The sequence below is a fragment of the Colossoma macropomum genome, unplaced genomic scaffold (assembly GCF_904425465.1).
Source record: "Colossoma macropomum unplaced genomic scaffold, Colossoma_macropomum, whole genome shotgun sequence".
In the NCBI taxonomy this organism is placed as follows: Eukaryota; Metazoa; Chordata; class Actinopteri; order Characiformes; family Serrasalmidae; genus Colossoma; species Colossoma macropomum.
This window is the reverse complement of record NW_023494789.1, coordinates 5,113,323-5,126,863: the sequence shown is the minus strand read 5'-3', so window position 1 is coordinate 5,126,863 and position 13,541 is coordinate 5,113,323. Positions and strand designations below refer to the sequence as shown.

The 13,541-nt window shown below is 40.6% G+C and overlaps 1 protein-coding gene across 1 annotated transcript in view; it reads left to right on the top strand.

Annotated features, from left to right (window-relative positions):
- The window catches only part of asic4b (acid-sensing (proton-gated) ion channel family member 4b), a 91,668-nt gene that overhangs the window by 49,092 nt on the left and 29,035 nt on the right, over positions 1 to 13,541 (top strand). The window lies entirely within an intron of this gene.

The following is a 13,541-nucleotide window of genomic DNA, read 5'->3' as shown; positions in this document are numbered from 1 at the left end:
ACAGCAAAACAAACACACCCCTTTCTTCAGTGCTCCTTCAAAAGCTCAGCCCCCCAAATTCATGGATGCGCATTGCCGAGGAAAAAGACGCTGGGCTGGCAAACTTTTTTTTTATGATCTTTGTGGCCATAAAACCGTTCGCAGACGTTGTACAAATACCTTGATATAACATTAGAGTGGACAGCAGCACAGCAAGTAATATGACTAACGTTAGCTAGGTTGTGGGTTAGCAAACTGTCGCTACAATGACCTATTGGTTTTGCATTGAAATCATATACTGCGCCTTTAAAGAACAGAAGTACCACCACTATTAAGGAGACTTGTGTGGCTGAACACAGGAACAGCTAATTATGTGGTTTGATTTCTGCAGTGTTCCTTAACAGAACCTGATCATTAAAATAGAATGTACACGGGAAAATTTGAATGAAATCATCACATAAACAGGAGCTCCACCAATTATTGACAAAGTCATTCAAAGTAGTTTGATGTGAAATGCTCCATTTTGGAGAAACTTACTGAGTCAGAATAGTTCACAGTGGTGGTGATAGGAACCAGACGTCTGAAGAGTTTATTGCCTCTATAAGCACAGAAAGTTATTACATGAAATGATTATGAAAACACTGCCTGATGACTGAGACACTGTTTTACTGTAGTTCTGAGATTTTTTAAAAATCCATTCATAGTGGAGTGGTACCTGCAGGGCGCTGTAAGGCAAAATAGTCCCAGAAAAAAAAAAAAAACATTACCATTATTTCACCACTATTTTACCACTACCCCCATTTTACCATTACCACTATTCTACTACTATGTCACTATTACCAGCATCACCTATAAAAACACATAAGACTAGTAGGTTCACTGGCTGTTTTGAATAGTAAATAAAATTGCTATATTTTGTTGTAGACATCACAGCTCCTGTTACTAAGTGGGTCACTAAGTTTCTGTACAGTAAAGCTTTTCACATGAATCCCTTCTGGGCTTTGTTAATGATAGGTGTAATTATGCTGACATTTGGAAAGATGGAATGGCTATGCCTTATAAGTTGTATGTACTTGCTTCATAACAGTATTTTAAATGGAACAAATTAGTTGAAGGTCCCTTATGTCAAAGTAATCTCATTTATTTCAGAAAGCTGTTTGTAAATATCAGGGACATCGCTAGTTCAGTTATAGGGAGGCTATGTGACAGAATCCCCGTGTGGGGGAAGTAGGTTTAACTTGGAATTCAAATGAGTGAGAAGCAATTGGACATGTTACGATTCTAATTACATGTGAATAATTTATTTAATTTTACTGCATTCATTGATGAATTGAGCCCCGCCTCGTTTTCTTGCCCTATCAAGTCTTCAGTTTAACCAGCATGCCAGATTTTGAATGTAAAACCCCAGACATGGTGATGGGATGTGCCTGTAGCAGATGCCTACTGAAGAATGTTGTTTTCTAACCATTTCCAAAGATGAAACAGAAATTAAAACATCTTTGTATTCCGTGTGGTTAACATCACCATCAGCTGAACAGCATAACAACAACACCGTCTGCAAAGGTGAATCCCTTCATTTGCTGGTTGATGATTCTCACTGAGTGCATTTACATGCACTTAATAATCTGATCACTATTGGATTTTAGCACGTATCGGATTATTCAAGTGGTCATGTATACAGCATAATCCGATTTCTAGATTAAGGCCTAGAGAGCTGGATTTTAGCTCAGTAAACAGGTTTTTCAGTGCAGGTGTACCCTTACTCTGATTTCTTTCAGTTCTCTCAGTCTGCGCATGTGCAGAAACTGAGCGCTGTCCTGGAAACTGCAAGCAGCGTTTAACACAGCACCGCGAGATGGCAGCAAAACACTTTTGGAGCAAAGCTGAAAACAAAAATATGCTTGAGGAAATGAATAATTACATTTTGTTCATTTTCTAGGTGATGTATATTCGTATTTTCTGCTAAAGTGACTCCACTTAAAAACATATTCTGTAAGTTTATTTGCAGGTTGCAAAGCAGAAATCTGATTACTGGCTGACTCACGTAGACCTGAAGTTTTCCCATTATCTGATTACCCAAGTACGTGTAAATGCATTGAAAAAATTACTGACAAAATCGGATTTTTTGCAGTTATCAGATTATTAAGTGCATGTAAACACACTCATTGATATTAGTTAGCAAGATGGGAAGCCCCCCAGAAAATCCTTAGAGCTGGCCTTGGAGCTAAACACCGCCACGGTAACTTTATGAATAGCTCTTATTTCCTGGGGTGCCAGTTACCACTGTTTTACAAATCTGGCCCTGATTACTGTGTCCAGTGTTCCAACCTGGAATAAAACTTGCTGCCTTTGTGGCTCAGATTTAGACTGCCGTCTTGCGAGTCTGTAAAGACTCGTGATCCAGATTTTGAAAAAGCAACTCAGAAAGTATTTGACTGTTAACATTTAGAAGGACATTTGAAAGACGTTACTTTAACTTGTATGAAATGAATTAGACTGAAGTGGAAAGCCTGGGGGGTGAGGGAGAGATTGAAAGCTGGAGGAATGGGCTATTGTGTTAACTAAAGTGGAGCATTAATTAAAAACAAGGGAGCTCATTCAGAAACAACAAGCCGCCTGCGGCAGGCCTGTTGGCAGCAGCGATGTCTCCTGTGCACGGTGAACACACAAGAACACACGTAATCTCTCGAGTACGGTACTGCCACTCTGCATTAGCCACCACAGCTCGTTCTTCTCCCCCAAAGCGCCGCCCTCCCCTCACTACCTTCTAGAGATGGGACGACTCAGTTTGGCAAATTGATTCATTTGAACTGTCCACTTATATTAATTGTCACATAATGATTGAAAGCTGGTCTACAGAGAAAAGCAAATTGAAGAAGGGTGTCTTTTAAGGTGCTTGTTTGTGATGTCATGAGATTATACAGTTGTATTCAAAAGTATGAACACTCGAGTCGAATCACTAAGTGAAAATAACACAGAGAGAACATAAATTTGGCATTTTTCTGCGAATTTTAGTGCACAGTTTATATTTATGAGTTTTTGAGTTTCATGTATTGGAAAAAAATAAAACAGAAAATAGAAAACGTGCAAAGAGAACAATGATTAGAAGTATTTTAACTTCAAAAAGTAACCAACCTGGCTTGACTCAGGACGCCAAAACTTTTGCACACGACTGTACCATAAAAGATTGTCTTTTGAATTTCTTTTTGAAAGTCTATAGCATTAACTTAAACACTGATGTGAAGTTTGATTCCGTTTTATCAAACTGATTCTTTTGGATGGTCCATTTTAATTAATCAAATGTTTGATTCAACTGATTCTTTGATTCACGAGTCAAATAAACTTTCTAATTTAAATTCAATGACAATAAGTTCAGTAAGTGTGTCTACTAACTAATGGAGTCACACTCAAAATCTACAAAGCACAACTTCATGTAGAGGCCAGTTCCAGTCTTCAAAAAAACACACTGTTATCTAATTTAATTTAATTAAATTTAAATTAAATTAATTTATTTAAAGTGGTCTGATTGTAAAAAAGCATATTGCCTTTTTACTTCTTTACAATCATCTGCTATCCAAAACAATCAGTGACCCCACACGTGTCTTCTGAGTTTTTATATCTAATGTTAATAGTGGTAAAATAGTAGTAAATCACTTTTTGTGAGGGAGCTTCTAAAGGCATTAAATGCTGCAGATGTCTGGTTCCTATCAGCACCACTGTGAAAAATTCTGATTCAGTAAGTTTCTCTACAGTGGAGCATTTCACATCAAACCACTCTGAATGACTTTGCTTACATTTTAACAGTTTAATTATGCATAATTAAAAAAAAATAAGTGAAATGGCCCTTTGAAGAGGTTTTTTTTTAAGTTTTTAGTTTTTCCCATTTGCCTGTCACTATGGATTCTAAATGTATTCTGAATGATACATTTTTATGTATTGTAACAGAATATGTTTAGGAGACTGTATTCAGTATTCAGCCATCTCTACTTTTTCAAAGTTTTTTTTTGCCCAACTCTATGTTTGAAATATCATTGTGACTCCCAGTTCCTATCCTACCACCACTGTAAAGAAATCTGAGTCAGCAATTTCTCTACAATGTACCATTTCACATCAAACTATTCTGAATGATATTTGCGTCTCAAGCATGAAAGTATGCAGAAATGGGAAACTGAAGAACGATCCAATCTTCAGTCATAAACAAGCTGTTTTGGAGTCACTCATTCTTATACCAGCTGACATCCTCTAAGTTCCGGTGCTGGTCACCTTCACACAGGGCCTTCAGTATGATGAGATATGACAGGTCAGTTGCTGTTGAGGGCTGATGGACCGTCCACCTGTAAGACACGAGAGGCTGTGATGACTGTCCAGTTATGGCTGAAGGGCCACTGAATGCCTGGTGTAGTGTGTGGAGGTGTGCGTGCTTCTCCTATACACTTTTCACGTTTGTGGCAGAAACCCACGCAATCCGGATGTTTACCATCCGCGCCATGCTTGCGAAGTGAGAACAAAATGACTCGGCAAGGGTAACGAACGTTACCCCAGGCATAAATACAAACCCCGCATAAGTCTACTGTCAGAGGGAATTACCGTTAAATGCACACTTACACTCTCGTTTTCTCTCCCTCGTTCCCCTCCCCACTTCATCTCTTTGATATGGTAGTTAGCAGGTTAGGCTAACTCATAAAAAATACATCACTGATTCTTTTGCATGCCAGTTACATGAAGATGAGGCGGGCGCAGACTTCTCCTCATGTTCTGCTCTTTGCATGAGAAATTATTGCTTTATTCATGTGTGCATGAGATGGTATGACGATACTCTTCATACTCCATGGCAGAATGGGACTGAAATTCTGCCCTGTAGATTTTGACTGTTCTAATGTTAAGTGTTAGACCCTGTTTGACTGTTCTAATGTTAAGTGTTAGACCCCGTTTGACTGTTCTAATATTAAATGTTAGACCCTGTTTGACTGTTCTAACGTTAAGCGTTAGACCCTGTTTGACTGTTCTAATATTAAACGTTAGACCCTGTTTGACTGTTCTAACGTTAAGCAATAGACCCCGTTGGGCTGTTCTAATGTTAAGCGTTAAACCTTGTTTGACTGTTCGAATGTTAAGTGTTAGACCCTTTTTGGCTGTTCTAATGTTAAGCGTTAGACCCTGTTTGACTGTTCTAATGTTAAGTGTTAGACCCTGTTTGACTGTTCTAATGTTAAGTGTTAGACCTTTTTTGGCTGTTCTAATGTTAAGCGTTAGACCCTGTTTGACTGTTCTAATGTTAAGCGTTAGACCCTGTTTGACTGTTCTAATGTTAAGTGTTAGACCCAGTTTGACTGTTCTAATGTTAAGCGTTAGACCCTGTTTGACTGTTCTTATGTTAAGCGTTAGACCCTGTTTGACTGTTCTAACGTTAAGCGTTAGACCCCGTTTGGCTGTTCTAACGTTAAGCGTTAGACCCAGTTTGACTGTTCTAATGTTAAGTGTTAGACCCTTTTTGGCTGTTCTAATGTTAAGCGTTAGATCTTGTTTGACTGTTCTAATGTTAAGCGTTGGATCCTGTTTGACTGTTCTAAGGTTAAGCGTTAGACCCTGTTTGACTGTTCTAATGTTAAGCGTTAGATCCTGTTTGACTGTTCTAATGTTAAGCGTTAGACCCTGTTTGACTGTTCTAATGTTAAGCGTTAGACCCTGTTTGACTGTTCTATTGTTAAGCGTTAGACCCTGTTTGACTGTTCTAATGTTAAGCGTTAGACCCAGTTTGACTGTTCTAATGTTAAGTGTTAGACCCTGTTTGACTGTTCTAATGTTAAGCGTTAGACCCTGTTTGACTGTTCTAATGTTAAGCTTTAGACCCTGTTTGGCTGTTCTAATGTTAAGCGTTAGATCCTGTTTGACTGTTCTAGTGTTAAGCGTTAGACCCTGTTTGACTGTTCTAATGTTAAGTGTTAGACCCTGTTTGACTGTTCTAATGTTAAGTGTTAGATCCTGTTTGACTGTTCTAGTGTTAAGCGTTAGACCCTGTTTGACTGTTCTAATGTTAAGTGTTAGACCCAGTTTGACTGTTCTAATGTTAAGCGTTAGACCCTGTTTGACTGTTCTAATGTTAAGTGTTAGACCCTGTTTGACTGTTCTAATGTTAAGCGTTAGACCCTGTTTGACTGTTCTAATGTTACGTGTTAGACCTTTTTTGGCTGTTCTAATGTTAAGCGTTAGACCCTGTTTGACTGTTCTAATGTTACGTGTTAGACCTTTTTGGCTGTTCTAATGTTAGCGTTAGACCCTGTTTGACTGTTCTAAGTTAGGCTTAGACCCTGTTTGACTGTTCTAATGTTAAGCGTTAGACCCTGTTTGACTGTTCTAATGTTACGTGTAGACCTTTTTTGGCTGTTCTAATGTTAAGCGTTAGACCCTGTTTGACTGTTCTAATGTTACGTGTTAGACCTTTTTTGGCTGTTCTAATGTTAAGCGTTAGACCCTGTTTGACTGTTCTAATGTTAGGCGTTAGATCCTGTTTGACTGTTCTAATGTTAAGTGTTAGACCCAGTTTGACTGTTCTAATGTTAAGCATTAGACCCTGTTTGACTGTTCTTATGTTAAGCGTTAGACCCTGTTTGACTGTTCTAACGTTAAGCGTTAGACCCCGTTTGGCTGTTCTAACGTTAAGCGTTAGACCCAGTTTGACTGTTCTAATGTTAAGTGTTAGACCCTTTTTGGCTGTTCTAATGTTAAGCGTTAGATCTTGTTTGACTGTTCTAATGTTAAACGTTAGACCCTGTTTGACTGTTCTAAGGTTAAGCGTTAGACCCTGTTTGACTGTTCTAATGTTAAGCGTTAGACCCAGTTTGACTGTTCTAATGTTAAGCCTTAGACCCTGTTTGACTGTTCTAATGTTAAGCGTTAGACCCTGTTTGACTGTTCTAATGTTAAGCGATAGATCCTGTTTGGCTGTTCTAATGTTAAGCGTTAGACCCTGTTTGACTGTTCTAGTGTTAAGCGTTAGACCCTGTTTGACTGTTCTAATGTTAAGCGTTAGACCCAGTTTGACTGTTCTAATGTTAAGTGTTAGACCCTTTTTGGCTGTTCTAATGTTAAGTGTTAGACCCTGTTTGACTGTTCTAATGTTAAGTGTTAGACCCCGTTTGACTGTTCTAGTGTTAAGCGTTAGACCCTGTTTGACTGTTCTAATGTTAAGCGTTAGACCCTGTTTGACTGTTCTAACGTTAAGCGTTAGACCCTGTTTGACTGTTCTAATGTTAAGCGTTAGACCCTGTTTGACTGTTCTAACGTTAAGCGTTAGACCCTGTTTGACTGTTCTAACGTTAAGCGTTAGATCCTGTTTGACTGTTCTAATGTTAAGCGTTAGACCCTGTTTGACTGTTCTAACGTTAAGCGTTAGACCCTGTTTGACTGTTCTAACGTTAAGCGTTAGACCCTGTTTGACTGTTCTAATGTTAAGCGTTAGATCCTGTTTGACTGTTCTAACGTTAAGCGTTAGACCCTGTTTGACTGTTCTAACGTTAAGCGTTAGACCCTGTTTGACTGTTCTAACGTTAAGCGTTAGATCTTGTTTGACTGTTCTAATGTTAAGCGTTAGACCCTGTTTGACTGTTCTAACGTTAAGCGTTAGACCCTGTTTGACTGTTCTAATGGTAAAAGTATTGGAACCTGTTTAATTCACTCTTGCATCCATGTTGTGCTTCGTAACTGTAAGGGGTGGAGTTGAGAGACAGGATTCACGTTCAGAGTCATTGTCACAGTTCAAAACATGAGTCATCAAAGAGACACTTGGGTGAAACACAGGCATTTCCATATAGAGACAAACCAGAAGACATGAGCAATAGTTAGACCCAGATAAACAATGACACTAAGTGAGCCACTGCTTAGGAAAAGAAAAATATAACTCACAACTACAAAACATACGCAGAAGGCCTCGCAACCTGGCAGCCCAAAGTGAGGGATATGTATATATGTGTGTGTGTGAAGGAGTCAGTGACCTACACTTAAAAAAAATGGTTCTTCAAAAATTCTTTAGCGAAAAAAATGGTCCTATAAAGAACCATGAACACTCAAAGAACCCTAAGCATGATTAAAGGGTTCTTTGCATCATGAAAGGCTCTTAAGAATGTGCTGTAGATGGCTCAACAATAAGCAATGAACTGCACTGCAGTCATTTCTGTTTCTACACCCCAAGCAAAACTCCTCTGCTAAAGGCATTTAGCCAAATCAGAACAGTTTACTCTGGAGAGAAAAAAGAAAAATAGAACTCATCTTGTTATGTCTGGAGAATGAAAGGGTTGCATGTGTGATTCTAAGAACAGCACACCACAGCAAGTAATATCGATAATAGAGATCTCAAGTGAAATCACTTTAATCCAAAGGTGACGGAAGTTGGGGTTTCTGTTTTTTAATGAGGGGATGGCAAATTGAGCCCTGTGTGTACTTGTGTGTGTTTTCATGCGTTGTTCAGTGTCCAAATACATCCTATTCCTCAAACGAGTAAATCTTAGTGTGCACCAAAGTGGCAATAGACTAAGAACAGTGCAGTGGTGAAATTCTAATATGTTGTTTGAAAGGTGGGGGAAGCAAGTTAAAATCCAGAGAAGTAGGCTATTTAGTGGGACAACAAGTCCTATGTGTCAAACACGAGGCTGGTGGGCCAGAACAGGCCTGTGACTTCATCCTATCCCACAAATGTATACTGATGTTCTATTAATATTAGCCCGTTTCACAGTGCGCTGCACTACAGTCCCCAGCATGCACTGCAATGTAATGTGCCTTCTGACTCTCCTACTCCAAACAACAATCTATGGGACAGCGTTACACCTCAGTTCTACGCAGTTCTACGCAATTCCACACCAGTCATATCACCAAACACACTAGCAGCATTTCAGCTGCAATCAAACAACATAAACACCTAACGCAGCTCATACACTGAGCCCAAGTCTTAATGAACTTGCAGCAAAGAAAAGGATGCCAGGTGTCTAGTTCACACAAGTAGGTAGGTTTAAAATACTGAGCTCCTGGGGGCATTTAAATTTTGAATATTTCAAGTATTCATGTAATATTTCAAGGTCTACTATAAGTGTCTATATTTTACTGCTGAAGTTTTTGTGTATTTTGAATAAACAATGGCCAGTTCAGGTTACAGCACAACATTAACTAAAAATGAGCTTCGGCTTTGTACTAACATTAGTATATCCATTAGCAAGGATGGGCAGCAAACCCTTTCTTGGGTTGGAATGAAGCTGCTAGCAGTGCTTCAGCCGACACACAAACACACTGAAATCACTTTCATTCCAGTGCAGCCTCCCTCAGCTCTCTAAGCCCTTCTCACACCACTACGACCTGAAAAATGGAGGCTCTGTCTAGCAGCTTTATTGGACTGTACAGCCATTTACGTTTGAGCCGCCAGAGCCAGAATCCAGTTCAGAGTCAGAGGACACTGACCTACCCGCGAATCAACCTCGTTCCTCTCTGTCTCCAAAAGAATGGTCATTTTTTTTCTTCCATTTATGGAAGTTAGCAACAGGTATTACTGACAAGCTTAACTTAGGCAAAAAGAAAAACTATTTTGCTATTGAGAGGAAGAACAACTGATACTAATGCACTCTAGTTTTTATAACATTATAGAGCTGGGGGAGGGGTCATGCTAAGTATGGCTCCAGTCGTCGAGCCATGATTTCAGGCCCCCCCAAAAATCACCAAAATTATGAAAAACAGTTTAATGGTCTAATTTCACAGCTCAGTTCTATAGTTCACGGTCTCTTCACATGTTTTCAGCAACCATTTTCTGACATGAAAACAAATTTCTAAATATACTTTTAACATCTATGTACCTTAGACTGCATTGTGAGTGCAGCTACCTGTCCACTGACTATAGTAAGAAAACTGTGCAGAAAATTGTCCAGGAACTTTACAAGCCTGAAGTGGCAGTCTGAGCACTGCAGACCTGTTCTGCCTCTTCTTATGAAACACACTTGATCAAGGTTATAAGCTAATTAGCAAGGTTGTTCATAAACTGAATTCAGCGCATTAGACAAGGGAAATGCTAATCTCTGCAGAGTTGTGGCCTGGAAGGAACCCAGTTTGACATGCCAGGTCAAAGTGTTGGCCCAATCATCAGGAGATTGTGAGGTGATGCCACAGCCATCCATGACACAGCATAACTGGCCTTGTTCTCTCTGGATGGTTATGATGGTTCTCCCTCTCCTCCCATTACTCAGTGCAGTGCTAGCTAATGCTGGTGTCTATTAGCCTATGTAACAGAATTGGCAGTTAGCCTTCTTCTCCAAGTTCACTGAGCCGTCCAGTGATGTCCAGCTGATTAGCGGCAGTTTGAAAAGATGCAGCTGCCCTTCCCAGCTGGGTAGCACTGTAGGATTGAAAGGAAAGACCTAGCTAGCAGATGGAAACTGGTCAACATTGGTCAGAGTAAGACACATAACTGCACAAATGCGATCTTAATAAATACTTGCACATTTGTGCTAAATGCACACATATGTACATCTAAGCATGCGCTTAAGAAAGACCACAAAAAGCAAGTGTGGACTTTGGGAAAGGGCAGTTGTTTATTTTACATGGGTATCAGGTACTACTAGTAACAAACAGCAACTAGACATTAAAAACACAGCACTCTTCCTACGAGCATTACAGTGAACTTGGCTTTCTCCACAGCCCTCGGGGGAAGTCTCTTGATGTTAGAGAGCTTGCAAACAACTTAACACGCCGTCCAGTGGTCCGCTGGGAGAGTCGTGATCTACCTCTTTCTCAATTTTTGGTTTTAGAGAAGGACACCCTCCCCACAACACCCCATGAAGGCTGTAGAAAGTGAGATGGAGTGACAGGCAAAGAGACGGAGGAGGAGAGCAGGGTGCGTGTGTGTGTGTGTGTGTGTGTTCAGTATGCTTAAAGTGTGCTGTAGAGATACTCTCTCGCCCCTGCAGGGCCCAGGGTCTAATCCCATCTGCTTCACTCTGGCTTAGCGCTGATGGGATTTAACATCTGCTGAGGTACAAACCCCGCCTCACGTGGAGGAAGGCACATCAGATAGGGCAGGCAACTTTTGACTATCTTTCACGGCTCGTACAGTCAGCATAAATCCAAGGTGAAGTAGCGGCGGCAGCTGATTTTGTGTGTCAACAGCCAGGGTTCCAGGTTTTTGGACACAGATTAAGCTTAATCAAAATGACACCGTCAGTGGAAAGTCTGCTTTGAAAATAATTTAAGCCTATCAGTGGAAAAAAAGGACACAGGGTTGATTCAGATCTTCTCATATACAGTCGATAGCTAACACAATCAATCCGAATGTCCCAAACCAAATTTCTCTTGTTGGCCATTTTATTAGAAACACCTACTTAGTATTTCTACTTTGGTGTGGAAGGCCTTATCTGGACTGCACCAAGTCCTGACCTCAACCCCATCCAACACTACTGGGATGAACTGGAATGCTGACTGTGAGCCAGGCCTTCTCGACTAACATCAGCAACTGACCTCACTGATGCTTTTGAGGCTGAATGGAAGTGAATCCCTGCAGTCAAGTCCCAGTGGAAAGCCTTTCCAGAGGAGGCTGTTATATAGGCCTGTGCACAGATGTTTGGGGGGTCTTCCCAGAATGGATCTGGAAACCTATTCACATATTTAATACACAAGACACATATAATACGTATGACAGTCTGTAGAGATGTAAACTTTGACCCAATCCGATGTCTTATTTTTTCCCCACACCCCTTGTTTCGACTGTCACCTTGCCCCGTAAAACTGAGTTACAAGAGGTAGTGGTTAAAATCTTCACTATGAAATGTGTCACGGATTCCTTCTTTTCTCCCTCTGAGTGTCTGTTTCTTCCCCTCTGTTGTAGCCATGTGTCTTTTGTTTTCTTGTACCATGTGCTTTTGTTGTTGCTCTGTGTCTCCTCCCTGGTCCTGCCCCCTTGTTATCTGTTCCACCTGCTTGTAGCTCCGCCCCTCATTAGTCCCAGGTGTGTCTCATTTCCCCTCTGTGTATTTATACCCCTGTGTTTGTTCAGTCTTCGTCTTGCATTGTGAATGTAATCTTGTCTCTTGTTTGCTTGTTGCACTTGTAGTTTGGTTTTGTTTTGTTTTGTTTTCATTATGGACTCTCATTTCAATAAAAACTCGCATTTGCATCCCGCCTCCATGCCTCAAACGTTACAAAATGAGACCCTCAAATAAAAAGAGCATTACTTCATTAACAGCTACTAGCGCTGCTCTGTAGGCGACCCTGCCAGTCTGCTGTGACAGCAGAGGAGGGTAAAGTTCAGCTCCTCACTGCTGGGATTTAGTTACATTTAGGACATCATATGCCATCAAAGAGGCGGGGTGACAATTATTTCTTATAACCCACCTCTAATTCTTCAGTGACATGAAGCTGAAGTCAGATATTTTCCAGCATGTTGTTTGAATTTTCCCGTTCCACCATAAATAGTGCAGCAGTTCCAACCTGTAAAGTGCCAAAATGTAACTGCCGCACCACTTAAGGTGGAACTACTGCCATTTTTATGCTTGCTTATGAAGAAAAGCACCATAACACATTGAAGCAGCATTAAACTACGAAAATACAATGGTTGTCATAATTTTTAACGGAGAAAATTCTCACATTTGTGGGTTTTTTTGTTGCTTGTTCAGCCGTCTTGCCTTTTCTAATAACACTGTGTGGAGTGTGCCTCTACAGACCTTCCATTTGGAGGGCCACATAGTCCTAAAACTGTGCACTACCCCTCCATCTCAACAAAAATCAGGACACCCTACCCCAGTCGTGAACGCGCAAAACTGAAGGGTAAGGGCTAAGGGCCTTCTAATTAAAGAATTCAGCTACTTTGCAGTGCACCCGTTGTTGACTGAATTCAATTAGTGTTCTCCTCCAAGCATGTTGAGCCATCAAATGACATTGCTACGCAGCAGTGATGCTTCCTGTGTCTCAGAGGAAGCATATGTTAGACATCACTCCCAGCTTGGTAGCATTTGTGATGAGTAGACCTACCCAGCAGGTGGAACTGACCGTGACGAAATTGAAGGAAAAACGAGGTAAAAATATAAAAAACCCAAACCAGCACGCAAGAAATATCCAGCTAAGAGCAGTTCTATGATCAAAACCCCACCACAAATGAAGGGCTGGTGAATTGCTAACACAAGCCTTTCATGGCAGGAGGTGGGTCACAGTCTCTAACTGCGCACCAGCAAGATGCAGCTAAAAGTTAGGCTTCTAACAAAATGTGAGTGCACTGTGTCATAACCCATGAAGCATGGGACTTGTTTGTCCAGCCATTAAGTCAATCAGACACTGACCTTTGACTTTGAAACAAGACAGCATTTCTGACAAAGCCTTAAAATAGCCCATCAAACAGAGCAAGCTGACAAGGCCACCAGATGTGTCTATGAGCTTTGTAATTGTCCCTGAGCCACCAGAAAGAAGTGGAACGTGGCAGTAGATCTATGGCAATTGTAAAATTGTAATAGCTTTTAAACGCAGACCCTTTACAATATTTACAAGCACAATGCTTTAGTGAGAGGTATGCAATATGTGCTCACTTTGCAGCAAGTCTTATA